Source organism: Pelophylax lessonae, assembly GCF_965119305.1.
Source record: "Pelophylax lessonae genome assembly, chromosome: 8".
Lineage (NCBI taxonomy): Eukaryota > Metazoa > Chordata > Amphibia > Anura > Ranidae > Pelophylax > Pelophylax lessonae.
This window is the reverse complement of record NC_138775.1, coordinates 90,949,928-90,965,691: the sequence shown is the minus strand read 5'-3', so window position 1 is coordinate 90,965,691 and position 15,764 is coordinate 90,949,928.

Sequence of the window (15,764 nt, the reverse complement as noted above, 5' to 3'; positions counted from 1 at the left end):
CGCTGATTTACAAATGACATTATACACATTTTTTTGAGCTTTATGCAACCTGCCATCTACTGTTCTGGCAGTGGTAATTTTTTTAAAAGTAACGAGTAACTATGCAGCACAAAAAAAAATACTTGAGTAGAAGTATCGAAATCATCGAAAAAATGTAGTGAAGTAAAAGTAGAAGTAGGAGAAAAAAATTCTACTCTAGGAAAGTACAGATACCGCATTTCGGTACTTAAGTACAGTACTTAAGTAGTTCTACTTCGTTACTATACATCTCTGCTAATATTTATAGGGCAAATTTGATCCAGGGAATATTCCAGATTGCCTCTTGGAGATCAGGAAGGAATTTCCCCGTTGCTGGAGTAAATTGGATCATGCTTTGCTTGGGTTTTATGCCTTCCTCTGGATTAACTGTGGGTATAGAATTGTATATTTTTTCCCTTTTATTGGTATTGGTTAAACTAGATGGACTTGTGTCTTTTTTCATCCAGAATAATTATGTAACTATGTAACTTCCAGATGCCACTTAGTCAACAGAGTTAATTTATGATGGTCCGACAGGATCCGCTTCAGGCAGCCATATGGATGGACAATGTGCTCCCAGAAAAGTTTGGCAGTGGAGACAGCTATTCTGGTTATTGGAAGGTACCACCACTGTGAATTTGTTAAAGTGGTTAAGGAAAACCAGCGCATATTGATAGCCAAAATGCACTCTGGAGATTGTCAGAAAGTCCATGGTCACCAATTCGAAAGGTTCAGAGGTGGTGATTGTCATGGCAGTTGACTTCTCAGGAGGAGCATTGTGTATTGTGCAACTTTCACAGTCCTGACAATCAGGGCTGGCCCGAGTCATTGTGCTACCTGAGTCCAAGATTGAAATACTGCCTGCCCCCCCAAAATAAAAATCACACCTATCAAAAGGCCCTCACATCCTTTTTTTTTATATCATGATAATTTAATACTAAATTATTAAATTTATCAGAAAGTCAGAGCCCCTTGTCTATATGCAAAATTAAATGACATACCATCATGTTACCGCATCCCTATCTTTGATGCCCTAGGGCATTCATGGGTGCGGTGTGTGTCAGCACAGTGGGCCCCCCCACCCCTCAGGGCCTCTGTGCAGTGAATATGTTGCACCCATGGATGATATACCACTGGGATAGGGCTGTATAGGGGCAGACTAGAGCAGTAAAGGGGAAGGGGCAGGCTAAGGCAGTATAGGGGCAGGCTAGGGTAGTATAGGGGCAGGCTAGGATAGTGTATAGACAGGCTAGGGTAGTATATAGACAGGCGAGGGTAGTATAAAGACAGGCTAGGGTAGTATAAAAACAGGCTAGGGTAGTATATAGACAGACTAGGGTAGTATATAGACAGGCTAGAGTAGTAAATGGGCAGGATAGGGTAGTAGACAGGCTAGGGTAGTATATAGACAGGCTAGGGTAGTATATGGGCTGCCTAGGCTAGTATAGGGGTAGGCTAGGGTAGTATAAAGACAGGCTAGGGTAGTATATGGACAGGCTAGGGAAGAAAATGGAGAGGCTAAGGCAAAATATAGACAGGCTAAGGTAGAATATAGACAGGCTAGAGCAGTATAAGGGCAGGCTAAGGTAGTATATAGCCAGGCTAGGGTAGTATATAGACAGGCTAGGGAAGAATAGAGGTGGGCTAGGGAAGTATAGGGGTAGGCTTGGGTAGTATAATGGCAAGCTAGGGTTATCTAGTGATTTTTGAGCATGACAGGTTATGCAACACTTGGCCATCCAGCAGATCATCAGCCACTACTACAGAAAATGATGGACACCCTTTGTGTCCTGTCACACAGAACTAACTGATATTACCTTTCTGTTGCTCCCAGTGCTCCCATAGTCTTCAGTGCCTAGCCTCACGCATGCACCACAGCAGAAGAAGGCCGGCCGGGCGTGAGACCGGCCCCACCCCCTCCTCCCGTTCCACCCAATAGAAATGCAAGCTGCGTCCGAACATCGGCTGCTGGTGGAGCCGGTGGATAAGGGATCTTTCATTGCTCTCTGTCTCCTATGGGTACCCCGACCCCAGCAGCACACACACCTGAGCTTTTTATGTGTGCTCGGGTGTTTAACAGCTGGTGTAAGACTGTGTGCGAGCACCCTAGCGCCCGGCAAATATGCATGTTGAGGGCAGCTGTGTGGCATTTTTACAGGGCACCCCTGGATGACACACAAAACTACTGGAAAAAAAATCTTGCATGTCAATTTTCCTGCCCCTCTCAAAGCTCCGCCTGGCTCCAATGGACCCAGCGGGACCCATGGTAGGGCCGGCCCTGTAGGGTAGTATATAGGCAGGCTAGGATATTATATAGACAGGGGCTAGGGTAGTATATGGGCATGCTAGGGTAGTATGGGGGCAGGTTAGGGTAGTATATAGACAGGCTAGGGAAGTATATGAACAAGCTAGAGTAGTCAATTTGCCGCTCCTCTCAAAGTGACACCTGGGTCCAATAGACCCATTGGGACCCATGATAGGGTCGGCCCTGCTGACAAGCTTTGTGCACCCAGTCCGACAAATAGGGGCAAAAGAAATATCTCCAAACCAATGATTCAGTCTGATCTACCCAGAAACGTTTGCCTGTTACATGGAGTACCTGACAGATCTGCAGGATATGTGACTAGGGGAATGTCCTGTGGCTTGGAGGGGATAAGTGCCTGATACGATAGAGTACCTTGTTCTGCAATTCCAGATGGTTCCGGTGTCTCAGAATGGCCCAAGCAACAGGAGTCAACTTTTGGCACTCTCGGGAAGTGGGTTTGTGCTTCCGGGAGAGGTAGTGCTGCACCTGCATCAGGTCTAAAACAGCACCAACTCCTCTCGACTAGCAACCTTAGCCTGTGGGTCCAACTCTTGTCTCTCTATGGAGTGGGAAGTGGCTTGCGTGGCAGAGCAGGAGCTACCTCCATGTCCTCAAGATTAGATCTAGAGTCCATGCCCCCACCCTGCCCCCTGGGCGTTATACCCGGAATCGGGATAGAGCATTGGCATGACAGTTAAGCTTCCTTGACCGATAGTGAATCTTGAGCTTGAACCAGGTCAGACGGGTTTCCCACTTCTGTTTCTGGTCATAAACTCCTAACTTTACAGTTTCCAGATAGGCCATAAGGTTGTTGTCCATAAAAACATCTATGTCAGCCCCCGTGAGATATTTTGCAAGACCAGGGCAAGTAACTTGGGGCCAGAACAGCACCCAGACCTTTTAGGCTTCCATCCTTGTACACCCAGAAGGCATAGGCCAACAATGGAGCAGAGGTCAGTCTCTGCTTTAGTATTTCAAAGGCCTGCTGCTGGGGGTCATGCTATTGGGCCTGAATAGGAGGTGAAAGTCTATCTTTCCTTTGGGTCCTGTGTCCACTCAACAACTGGATAAGGGAGGCGGCTATCTGGGCGAATTTTGGGATGAAACGCCAGTAGACCCAACAAGGAGCGTAGCTCAGTGATAGTTTTGGAGGGTGCCAGTCCTGGACAGCTTGACCTTGGCAGCCTTAAAAATGTGCCCCAAATACTGTATCTTCTGCCTCATCATGTGACACTAGCTGAGTTTAAGTTTTAGTCTGTATTGTGCTAAGCAGAAGAAAACCCAGTCTAGATGCTTGACCTGTTCTTCGAATGTCTTAGAGAAAGTTATGCTATCACCAAGGTAAATTAACACAGTCTCGAAGCTGAGGTCTCCAAGACATCTCTCTATTAGGCACTAGCAAGTGCTGGGGGATTTACTGAGGCTCAAGGATATGCAATTGAACTCAAACAGTCCCAAGGGCGTGATGAAAGCGGTCTTATCTCAGTCCTGGTCCCGTAGTGGGACTTGCCAGTACCAGATGATTAGATCAAAGGTGGAGAAGAACTTGGCTTGTCCAAGGGCCAACAGGGATTCCTTAACCCGAGAAAGTGGGTAGGCATCCCAGTGGGTGCATGCATTGAGCTTACGGTAGTCCACACAGAACCGTAGACTACTATCAGGGCGGGCCCTACCATGGGTCTCGCTGGGTCCATTGGACCCAGGCGGCACTTTGAGAGGGGCAGCAAATTGACACCCAAGATTTTTTTTCCCAACAGTTTTGTGTGTCATCAGTTTGCGGCGCGTTATGGGCAGCATTTCCCCATCTCATACTACCGTCCACAGTGCAAACTGATGAGTATGAAGAGGCAGAGTGTCTCCTCTGGGGAACGTCCCTTGTGTGATTGTGGTGTGCGCAATGACGTCAGACATCAGCGCACTCCGTCTCACGCAGGGAAAGCTGGATCTTCTAGGGTTGTGGTCGCAGCAGACACAGGACTGACAGGAGGACTGAGGACAGACAGTTGGTGTTCGGTGGACCGGTCCAGCGGTGAGTTATGGAAGAAGATAACAGTATATATAATATTTTCTAAATTTTTCATTTATTTTTTTTGTCCCTATACCCCACCAAACAGCCCCTCACCCCCCCCCCAAAAAGCAGCCCCTTAACCCCCCCCCCCACACACACACACACACACAATGCAGCCCCTTAAAAGTTTTGCAAATAGACAAGGTGCTGTTGCATGTAAATCTGACTTCCGGATAAATTAAATTTTAGTTGTAACTATCATGATATAAAATAATAGATGTGAGAGCCTTTTGGTGAGGTGATTTTTATTTTTTTTTATGGGGGGGGGGGGGCAGCATTTTATTCTTGCACCCAGGCAGCACAATGTCTTGGGCCATCCCTGACTACTATCCTTCTTTCGCACCAGGAGGGGCCCATGGACTGTGGCTTTCCTTGATCACTCCACTCTGTGGCATATTGCAGAGTAACTCATTGACCTCTTAGCTCAATGCTGGGGGAATGTAATGGTACCACTTCCGGATGCTTTGATGAACCCATAATCCTATGGACTGGTGGCAAACACCAGCAGGTGTTTTTCCAGCAGCTGATGAAGCTGTCTCTGTTGAGGTAGAGAAAAGTCTTTAAAGGGGATATCCAGCTGCTCCAGTAGTGACCTGTATTGGGTCTCATTCCAGGAGGCCATAGATGCCTGTAGAGGGATGCAAACCAATTCCACCCCTGGTTGGGCCTCATAAATATAGTGGCAAGTCACCACGTAGAGATCAACCAAGATAATGTGTCTGGGTAATGATACTGGCATTGTTCCCACGTTGACTAGTTGCACCAAGGCTCCTCCCCAATGGACCTTGGATAGGGTACGGGCCAGCAGTCAGCAGCCACACCCCTGATGTCACGGGATCCTTGATGGGTTTTACCATCATGGTGGCTCCCTGTAATTTCTTGTGGGCCCAAACACGGCGTGACCAGACTACCTCTGGCAGGGGTGCCAAAATAATTTTTGCTTGGGGGGTGCATGGACTACTCCTACTTGCTTTGGTTGCTTCTTTGTTGCCCTGACGTGGGCCTTGTAGGCCTGGAGCACTCAGAGCCACACCACTCAAAGGCCTCAGCCACATGCCCTCTGGCCTGAATATTTATATTTGGCCAACAGGTGGGGTAGGTCCAGGTCTTTAAAGACATTCATGCCAAGCACAACAGTCAATGCTGGGTTCACTGAGCCGCGAGTCACCACTACCCCTACTTACTCTACCACCTGGTCTTTGACTTGAATCCTCACCAAGGTGATACCTTTGACCAGGATATGTAGATTATTGGCCCCTCTGACAGCAAGGGTTTAATTGTTCCCGTACTCCAAATCTCTGCACATAGAAGTCATACTTCATGACAATGACCTCTGACCAGGTGTCAATCAGGCATGAGACTTCTTGTCCATTGACTAGGGTGACTACCACAGGCATGGTGCGACTATGTTCTCTGACTTGCTGGGACTTCGGGTTATTTGTCCTGAGGTCGTCCCTCCGCTCCCGGGAGTCAGTAGGTTAATGACAGTCTGTAGGAGTTTCTGAGTGCAGACCACCCACAGTTCTTTGATATGTGTCCACAGAAGCCACACTGCCAGTATTTCCAGTCCTCCTCGGGTTAAAGCAGGTGGTAAGGAGGCAATACAACGCCTCCTCACTGCCTGCCAAATTCCCTTTAAATAGAGTTGCCACTGAATCCCTTTAAACCCAAACACATGAATTACACAGGTTCTGTGGCTGATTAAGGAGGTAATTAAACTCACTTAGTGCCTTATCTGCATTAAATTAGCCCCAGAACCTGTGCAATTTATAGGTGTTTGGGTTTAAAGGGATGAGGAGGCAACACTATCTCTGAAGAGGGATCAGATTGCAGATGGTTCTTCAGAGGACACTGCTAATGTGAGCGAGCCCTAAGGTTTGGTTCAGACAGGCAGTAAACTTACCACCCTTTTGAAAAGTGGTTCGCATTGTAACGCTTTTCAGAGGGCAGTATAGCAGCAGCTGATGGGTGTTCAGGAGCCGCTACTGCTGCCACCGGACACCTGATTTTTTTCCTAATTACCGAATGGCAATTTTACACTGTGGGACAGTGCTGCATGTATGTGCGATGTGGCCCCATAGACCCGAATGAATTGACAGGTGGTGCCGTCTATTGAACTCTGCAGAGTTAAAAATGCAGCAGCCGTAGCTTCTGTACAGCAAAACTGCAACTCAGCCACCCATGTGAAAGAGCCTTCACTGGCAGAATCACCAGGTGAAATTAAAGGAGAAACTTTAGAAAAAAATAACGACTGTGGCCGCTACTTTTAGAGCTTCATGCATATAGGCGTATTGAAATATTCCTATGTACCCTGGATCCTTCTGCCAGAAGCTACCATTAATTTATATGCATACATGCCCCTTTACATGTGTTTATGCCCGTATGTGAGTAAATTATGCTGGTAAGCTTGTCTATGAATGCATTTTTTATGCCCCTGACTGCTGCTCTAAAATATGAACCTAAATGCTACAATAAACAAATTTCCTTTAAAAGTGGCATTTTTTTTCTGCGTGTCTAAATGAGACCTAAGGATTAGTAAACTGCAATATAGTAAAATGCTGGTCTCTAGGTTTATTACCACTTTAAGGAAGGGGGAGGAATCACATTTATCTTAGCTCTTTCTTTTCTCTATGCACGATTTTTAGTTAATGAGAATTAGCTCAGCAATAACACCCTCTGTCTCAATGGGTTATATTTAGGTTGACTCTTTAAGGAAAAGAAGAAAATCATTTAACCCCAAATAGACCAGACAATTGGGAGGCATCACAAGTTAAGGTCCTGCGGAGGGGGGGTTCCAAAAGCCTTTAACCCTGTCCTTGCTGGTAAGTCCCCGGCCCATCTTCTGCGACCATCAATGTCACAAAAGTGGCGCTCTCCAAAGAGCAGTTTCTCACTGTCCTACATTGGTAGTTAAGATATTACAGGATCTCATAAGCTTGCCGCTTAATTATTTCCAAGTTAATTGGGATAATCATCCTGCACTGCTGACAACCCAGTTATAGCATGCTGAATGCTTCAGGAGAGGTGGAAGGGTGGTGAAAAGAAGGGAACATTAACCCTTTGCTGGATGACTGCGTTTGAAATGTTTTAAGTTACAAAATGAGAAAACTGGAAAATACAAGTCGGTGTTTAAAAGCAAAGCACCTGAAATTTAGGGTGCAGGTTGATGCTTTCATATTGTCATATAATTTATATTATATTATTGTTTTTTTCTCTAGTGTAGGTGCGCATTGATTAAAAGGCTACATTCACACTGGTAAAATCAGTGGATAGTTTGCCGTGTTCTAGAGTGGTTAAATGCCACCTCTGAAAACAGCAACACTCTGTGCTATAATCGCATACAAACTGGCTGATTACCTGCGGCCTAAACTTTGCAGAAACGCTGACCCTAGACACAAACTGGCTCCATCCTGTGCCTGAGGCTCTGTTAGCATGTAACAACTCAGATGAGCAGTTGCAAGCAAACAGTGATGGCGCTGGCTATTTATTTATGTAGAGTGCAAAACTGACAGCCGCTGCTGACAGCTGCAGCTGTTCGCACACAGTGTGGGCAGGTATCGTTTACAGCGCCACCTGCTGGCTGCTGCTATTCAGCTGTGAGAGTGTAACCTTAATGATTTTGGCTGATTCAAGGTACCTGTGTTTGTGGGTATTTTATAATTCCCACGCTGTTTCAATGCAATCATTTGATAATCAGATCTTTCAATGTTTGAACTGTATATGGACACTTCAGACACTTTAAATCAAAGATTTTGAGGCCATATTAAACCAGAAAATGTTGGACAGGTTTTCGGTAGAGCCAAGGTGTATGTATGTAATCAAATGATTTTGTTTAGATTCAGCCTTCTAGAACATGCAAAAAATCCATTCAACTGAAAGTCGATTGGAAAGACATTCCATTGTCTTGGTCTTTCTGATCCAATTATAGAAAAAAAAGCTTGGTGGCATCATCAAAAGAAGACACCCTGAATGCAGTTGGAAATTTTGATTGCATTTAAAAAAATGATGTGTGTGGCCGACATTAGGATTCTAATATCTATGGCCAGTTAAAGGTGATTCTAGTGTCAGGGTTGTTTGCTCAACCCAGGGATATGCTTGTAAATCTGATATTTTCAGCCCAGTGGCTGGCTTGAAAATGTACTGTATCTGATCACCTTTTAATGTCAATGGCTAGGTGAAAAGTACTAACAGACATCAGATGATGGTCAACCTATCATCACTCTACAGTGTTGACAGATACTTTTAACAGGTCAATCTCAAACTGGCCATACACATACAATTTGATTGTACAATCTCTTTATCAAAAAGTTATATTTTGGAAAAAAAAAAAAAAAAACGTTATAAAGATAAACCTAAACTATTAATTCCATTAGGTCCTGGGATGATGTGCACATCTATCTGGAAAGAGCATTAGACAGTCTAGTTAGCATTTAATTTTTATCTCCAGCCTAAATACTATGTTTTTATCAGTATTTCAGGCCAGTGAATCTACTTTTTTTAATATGTCTGTTGGTAGCAAAATATCTTCCCACTTTCACAATGTAAAGAAAACCCATCATAGACAGAAGATTAGGCTTCAGCTGAACATTAGGCACTCAAGTGTTTTAGTGAAGATAGAAAAAGTAGCACACTTTCAGGTGAGTTTACCTTTTATTTTAGATCAGTTTCATATTCTTCTGCGTTTCTTCACAGGTTATTTGGGTCTCCTTTTGACCTGTATAGACCTCCTAAACTGATTCGAGCTGCTTTTTTAATCCCATTGGCTTGTACTGGAAGAAAAGCACTTCTGATGTGAACAGAAACTACATGGGGCGGACTCTGCCAGGAGTCCCCCTACTCAGCAGGGAATCTGTCTGTTGATACCCTCTGAGCAGTAGGGTGGCTTGGCCTTGTCTGCTCCTCTTATGCAGAGTGGGCACAGACACAGCTCACTCTCCTCTATGGGTGGATGGATGTAAACAGACTGCCTGTCTGTTTACACCCCATGGCCATCGAAACCACTAGACTGATGGGAAACGGATCCTCATCTGTCTGTTTAGGCGGATAGGATTGGATCCAATGTTGGCGGATGTAAATGGACATATGTCCATTTACACCCATTGCTTCAGGGAGGACAATGGAGGGTCCTCAAAAACTGACAGGTGTACCTCATCGGTCCGCCCGTGTGGAAGGGGTCTAATTCAGCATAATGCTTTAGGACTTCTAAAACCTGAAATGTTGTTGAAGTGTTTTGCTACATTTTCCAATGCAATAAAATATACTGCTCAAAAAAAATTAAAGGAACACTTTTTCATCAGGGTATAGCATCAAGTCAGTTAAACTCATGGGATATTGATCTGGTAAGTAAAGTAGCAGAGGGTGTTGTTAATCAGTTTTAGCTGCTTTGGTGCACTAGATGGGTAACAATGAGACGACCCCCATAACAGTAATGGTTTTATAGGTGGGGGGGACATTTTTTTTTCCCTACTCATCTTTTCTGACTGTTTTTCACTAGTTTTGTATTTAGCTAGGGTCAGTGTCACTACTGGTAGCATGAGGTGATACCTGGCCCCTATAGAGGTTGCACAGGCAGTCCAACTCTTCCAGGATGGCACATCAATACGTGCCATTGCCAGAAGGTTTGCTGTGTCTCAAGACCATGGAGGAGGTTCCAGGAGAGATGGACAGGGTCGTAGAAGGTCCTTACACATCAGCAGGACCAATATCTGCTTCGTTGTGCAAGGAGGAACAGGGTGAGCACTGCCAGAGCCCTACAAAATGTCCTCCAGCAGGCCACTGGTGTGAATGTCTCTGACAAAACAATCAGAAAGAGTCTTCATGAAGGTGGCCTAAGGTCCTCTTGTGGGCCCTCTGCTGACTGCCCGGCATCATGGAGCCTAACTGGCATTTGCCATTGAACACCAGAATTGGCAGGTCTGTGCTTTTTGCCGATCAGAGCAGGCATGCCAGATGTGAACGGGTCTGGAGAAGCTGTGAAGAATGTTATGCTGCCTGTAACACCGTTCACCATAACTGGTTTGGTGGTGGGTCAGTGATGGTCTAGGGAAGGAATATCCATGAAGGGACACACAGACTTCTACAGGCTAGACAATGGCACCCTGACTGCCATTAGATATTAGGATGAAATCCTTGGACCCATTGTCGGACCCTACATTGGTGCAGTGGGTCCTGGGTTCCTCCTGGTGCACGACAATGCCCGGCCTCATGTAGCGAGAGTATGCAGCCAGTTCCTGGAGGATGAATGAATTGATACCATTGACTGGTCCCCATGCTCACCTGACCTAAATTCAATAGAACACCTCTGAGACATTATGTTTTAGTGTACCCGACGCCACCAGGTAGCCCCTCAGCCTGTTCAAGAGCTCAGTGATGCCCTGGTCCAGATCTGGTAAGAAATACCCAAGGACATCGTCTGTCAGCTCATTTGGAGCATGCCCTGACATTGTCAGACATGCATACAAGCACGTAGGGGCCATGCAAACTACTGAGTACCTTTTTGAGTTGCTACAATGAAATTTCAGCAAAATGGAGTAGCCTGCTGCATATTTTTTCCACTTTGATTTTCGGGTTGTCTTTGAATTCAGCCCTCTGTAGGTTGATCATTTTAATTTCCATAAAACAATGGGCATCCTTTCGTTCCTAACACATTACCCAGTCTATATCAGTATAGATATCCAGCATGACATTTTTCCCCATTGAGAGCTGATATGTTTTCAAAGTGTTCCTTTTATTTTTTTGAGCAGTGAATGTATACAAGAGAAAAAAAAAGTGCAAAATATCAACATATGTCAATTCAAAATACATTAATCCATGCATTTAAGTGTGAACATATTTAACAACCATTTAATTGTTTAGTTATGCTGGGGCTCATGGTAGCAGCCTCCTGAATACTGCCTGTTCCCTATCTCCTACATCTCTCATTTATACTTCCTACTCTTGGCCTCTTACTTCAGGTTTTCATACTGCCTACTCTCAACCTTCCTGCCTCTCTCTTTCTTACGATCTGCTCCCTGCCTCCTACTTCCCCCTTCAATACCCCTTGCCTCCCTCTCTCTTCCATACTGGCCTCTCCCTGCTTCCTACTTCTCTTTGGCATATTGCTTTCTCCTTGCCTCCTATTTCTCTATTCCATACTGCCTTCTCTCTGCCTCCTGCTTCTTTCCTTCATACTGTTTCTTTCCTGTGCCTAACCGCTCTCCTACATTCTGTTTGCTGCATGTTTCCTAATTGTCTTTTCCATGCTTTTTCTGCTCCCAGCCTTCAAAATCTATCTTCTACCTGCCTTCTACTTTTTTCATCCATACTGCTTACTCCCAGCCTCCTACCTATCTCTTTAATACTGCCTGGCCATTGTCCAATACTTTTCTTTTTCATGGTGCCTGGTCCCAGACTCCTGCTTCTGTTTTCCATACTGCCTGTTTCCTACCTTCTGCTTCTCACCTCTATACCGTCTACTCTCCTCCTACTTCTCTCTTCCATACTGCCTTTTTCCTACCTCATAATTCTGTCTTCCATACTCCATTCTCCATACTTCCTACTTCTCTCTTCTATACTGCATGCTCTCTGCCACAAGCTTTTCTCTTGCATATGTAGCCTTATTCCTGTAGGAGTCACTGGATAGAGTGTGTCCTCTGTTTTACTCACCTCAACCTTATCAAGAACTTCAACCCCTCTGACAAACCAGGTCGAGGGAAGAAACATACAAAACACATAAACACACAAAACACCTGCTCTCTTCATCCTATATCTTTCCTTAGCTGCCCTTTCCTATTTCTTACCACTCTGTTCCGTACTGGCTGCTTGCAGCCTCTCACTCCTCTCTTCTATACTGCCTGCTCTCTGCCTCCTACTTCCCTTTTCTAGTTTGCCTCCTTCTTCTCCCTTCTATATTGCCTACTCCCAGCAACCTATTGTACATTACTATTTCATATTGCCTGTTCCCTGCCTTCTACAACTGCTTCTTTTCCATTTCTTACCTCTTTAATACTGTCTGGTCCCATTCTCCTACTTTTCTCTTCCATACTGTGTGCTTCCACCCTTACATCTCTCTTCTATACTGCTTACCATTGAGGTTTTGTCATTGGGGACATCATTGTGAATACATTTAGAGTGATAGGGATTGAGAATGGTCAAATATTGTTGCACTTGCCGGCACTATATAGGCACACTAATAAATATAGTCCCAGGTTGGTTGGCACCATCTTTGGAGCAAGACTAACAAGTATTCAAAGGATTCAAACCGATTCTCTGTGCTAAGTTTGTAATGTTTGTCTGCCACTGGCACCTACAGTAGTTCCACCATTGTTTAAGACATCATGGAATAAAGAATAATTCTATGTTTAATAACAATTATACAGCAGCAGGTTTTGTACAATGGGAATGTGTAAATGGACATTACAGATGAATTCCAGGCATAGAAACATTAACATTAATTAAATACTCAGTAGCCACAAAGATTATAAATTAACTTTTTGTGCACCAAATACTTTTGCAAACCCAGGTTTTAGCAGTGACACTGTTATCCTGCAGGTAGTAGACCTGTGGGAGGGACCCAGTAAGTCCTCCCACTACAGGCCGCCTGCAGAAAGCTACAGGAGCAGGGCAGATACAAGACCAGTCACCCTGCGCAAAGAAGGAGAACTCAAGTGTCCAGTCTGTATTACAGAGAGCTCCTGAACACAGGCAATGTTATGTGCTTTATTATTGAACAGATCTGGAGGAAACACTGTATATAGTACACATCAACATCCAGGTAAAGAAACACATTGTTTCTGTTTAGGTAATATTTGCTTTTCCTGGAGTCCAGCTTTAAATTTATTTTAGCTCTTATTGTAAGGCTCTGTTCACATGTAGGCGTTTTGGGGCGTTTTTGGGGAGTTTTTCTGCTCTAGGATCAGCTCTCAAAACGCCCAACAAGACAAATCCTATTCATTTCAATGGCCCCTGTTTACATCTTAACGTTTTGACGCTGTGAGCAAAACGCCCAACGCTCAAAAAAGTACACGAGCTTCTTTTTGGGGCAGATTACAGGCGTTTTCCATTGGTCTCTATTCAATCTAAAAACGCCTGCACAAAAAACGACTGTAAAAACGCCTGTAAATCGCGGTAAAATCACGGTAAAAAACGCGCGAAAATGCTACGCTCAGGTGTGAATGTAGCCTAATATATAATACCAAGTACGATATCTGGATGTTTTGCATTTAGCCAGTCAGTCAGTGTCACTACTGGTAGCATGAGGTGATACCTGGCCCCTATAGAGTTTGCACAGGCAGTCCAACTCTTCCAGGATGGCACATCAATACGTGCCATTGCCAGAAGGTTTGCTGTGTCTCCCAGCACAGTCTCAAGACCATGGAGGAAGTTCAAGGAGAGCTGGACAGGGCCATAGAAAGTCCTTACACATCAGCAGGACCGATATCTGCTTCATTGTGCAAGGAGGAACAGGGTGAGCACTGCCAGAGCCCTACAAAATGTCCTCCAGCAGACCACTGGTGTGAATGTCTCTGACCAAACAATCATAAAGAGGTGGCCTGAGGGCCCGACGTCTTCTAGTGGGCCCTGTGCTGACTGCCCGGCATCATGGAGCCTAATTGGCATTTGCCATTGAACACCAGAATTGGCAGGTCTATGCTTTTCACAGATCAGAGCAGGTATGCCAGATGTGAAAGGGTCTGGAGAAGCTGTGAAGAATGTTATGCTGCCTGTAACACCGTTCAGCAAGTACAATATCTGGATGTGAATAAACACTAAACCTACAGCTGTAAATCATCTTTTATGAAACTGACACTCTACAAAAATGAATAGAAAGTTGCCAAACCTAGAAGGCTAAGGGTTTTCCTCCAGTGTCCTTTAGGTGAATCCACAAACAAACTGCTAAATGCATTGATAAAAAAAAAAAACTACTATTTCCCATTGGGATAAAAATAAGAACATAACTAGTCAGATTTAATGAAAACATTAACATTGTTAAATACATATTTCATAAGCTTTCTATAAATTAACTATTGGATAGTTTAGACTACTAGTCATATAATAGCTATAAAGCAGATGGATAACAAGATAATATAGTTGATATACAATTATACAACTGCAAGTGTTTCTTGGTCTTTTTGAAGCAAGTAGCAATACTAATGCTGCTATATTTCATTATTAACTTTCACACTAATTACAGGTGAGAATTCTTGTAGTGTGAAGAATGTGAAACCAAACGAATAGCTTACATTTTATGGATCTGCAAATGTTTTACATTTTAACATAGATTTTAAATGTACTATGTGGTTTTATATGCAGTTTTTTTATTTTTTTCTTGTTTCTCTGATGTAAGCTCCTGTTGCTGAGGGCTTTAAAGACTCTCCCTGGCAATGATAATGGGTAAGACAATCAGTGATCCTTAATAATGCTGAGAAGCTATCAAGGCTGTTAAATCACAATATATGGTATACATGCAGTGATATGATCATGCATATACTGTGATATGAAGGAGGGGGGTTGTGAGGTATTTGTTTGGTGGGGAGTTATAGGACTTGAGTGTGGGGGTAGGTGCAATAGCGTTATTGCAATGCATGACCTTTGGGTCTAGGGGATTGTCTGATTTAAAAAAGAGGTGTACAGAGAAGGTAACCAAGAAATGGCCCCTGCGCCGATCTATGACTGGCCTTCACAGTAAGGAGCACATGGACAGGCAAACACATGAAAGACAAAAACAGCCAGCTATCTGCCCTATCTAGGAATTAAGTTGACAGCAGACCCCCGGGAGCTTTTTACAGCCAACTATCCACCCATGCTACTTCACCTAACGAAACTGATGAACACCTGGTCTTCCCTGCCTCTTGCCTGGATGGGACGCATCACCGTTACCAAAATGGCTATCCTGCCTAAAATCTTGTATCTATTTCGAGTGCTATCTATTTCTGTCCCCTCTTACTACCTCCGTCAACTCCAACGAAGAACTTTCTCCTATGTCTGGGGTAAGACCAGACCCAGAGTTTTACGCCGAATCCTCCATCTTCACAAACTCCAAGGTGGTTTGGGTCTCCCACAATACGCCAAGTACTATCAGGCGGCCCAATTAGCCCAGCTGACCAAGTGGCATGCTGCTTATGAAATCCCCCTTTGGGTGCCCCTCATAGTTACATAGTTACATAGTTACATAGTTAGTGAGGTTGAAAAAAGACATCAGTCCATCCAGTTCAACCTATGATGTGTGTGTGCGTTTGCTTTTAACCGTACATTGTATACCCCTGTATGTTGTGGTCTTTAAGGTGTCCATCCAATCGTTTTTTGAAACTATCAATGCTCCCCGCTGATACGACTGCTTGTGGAAGAGAATTCCACATCCTTACCGCTCTTATAGTGAAGAACCCCTTACGCACT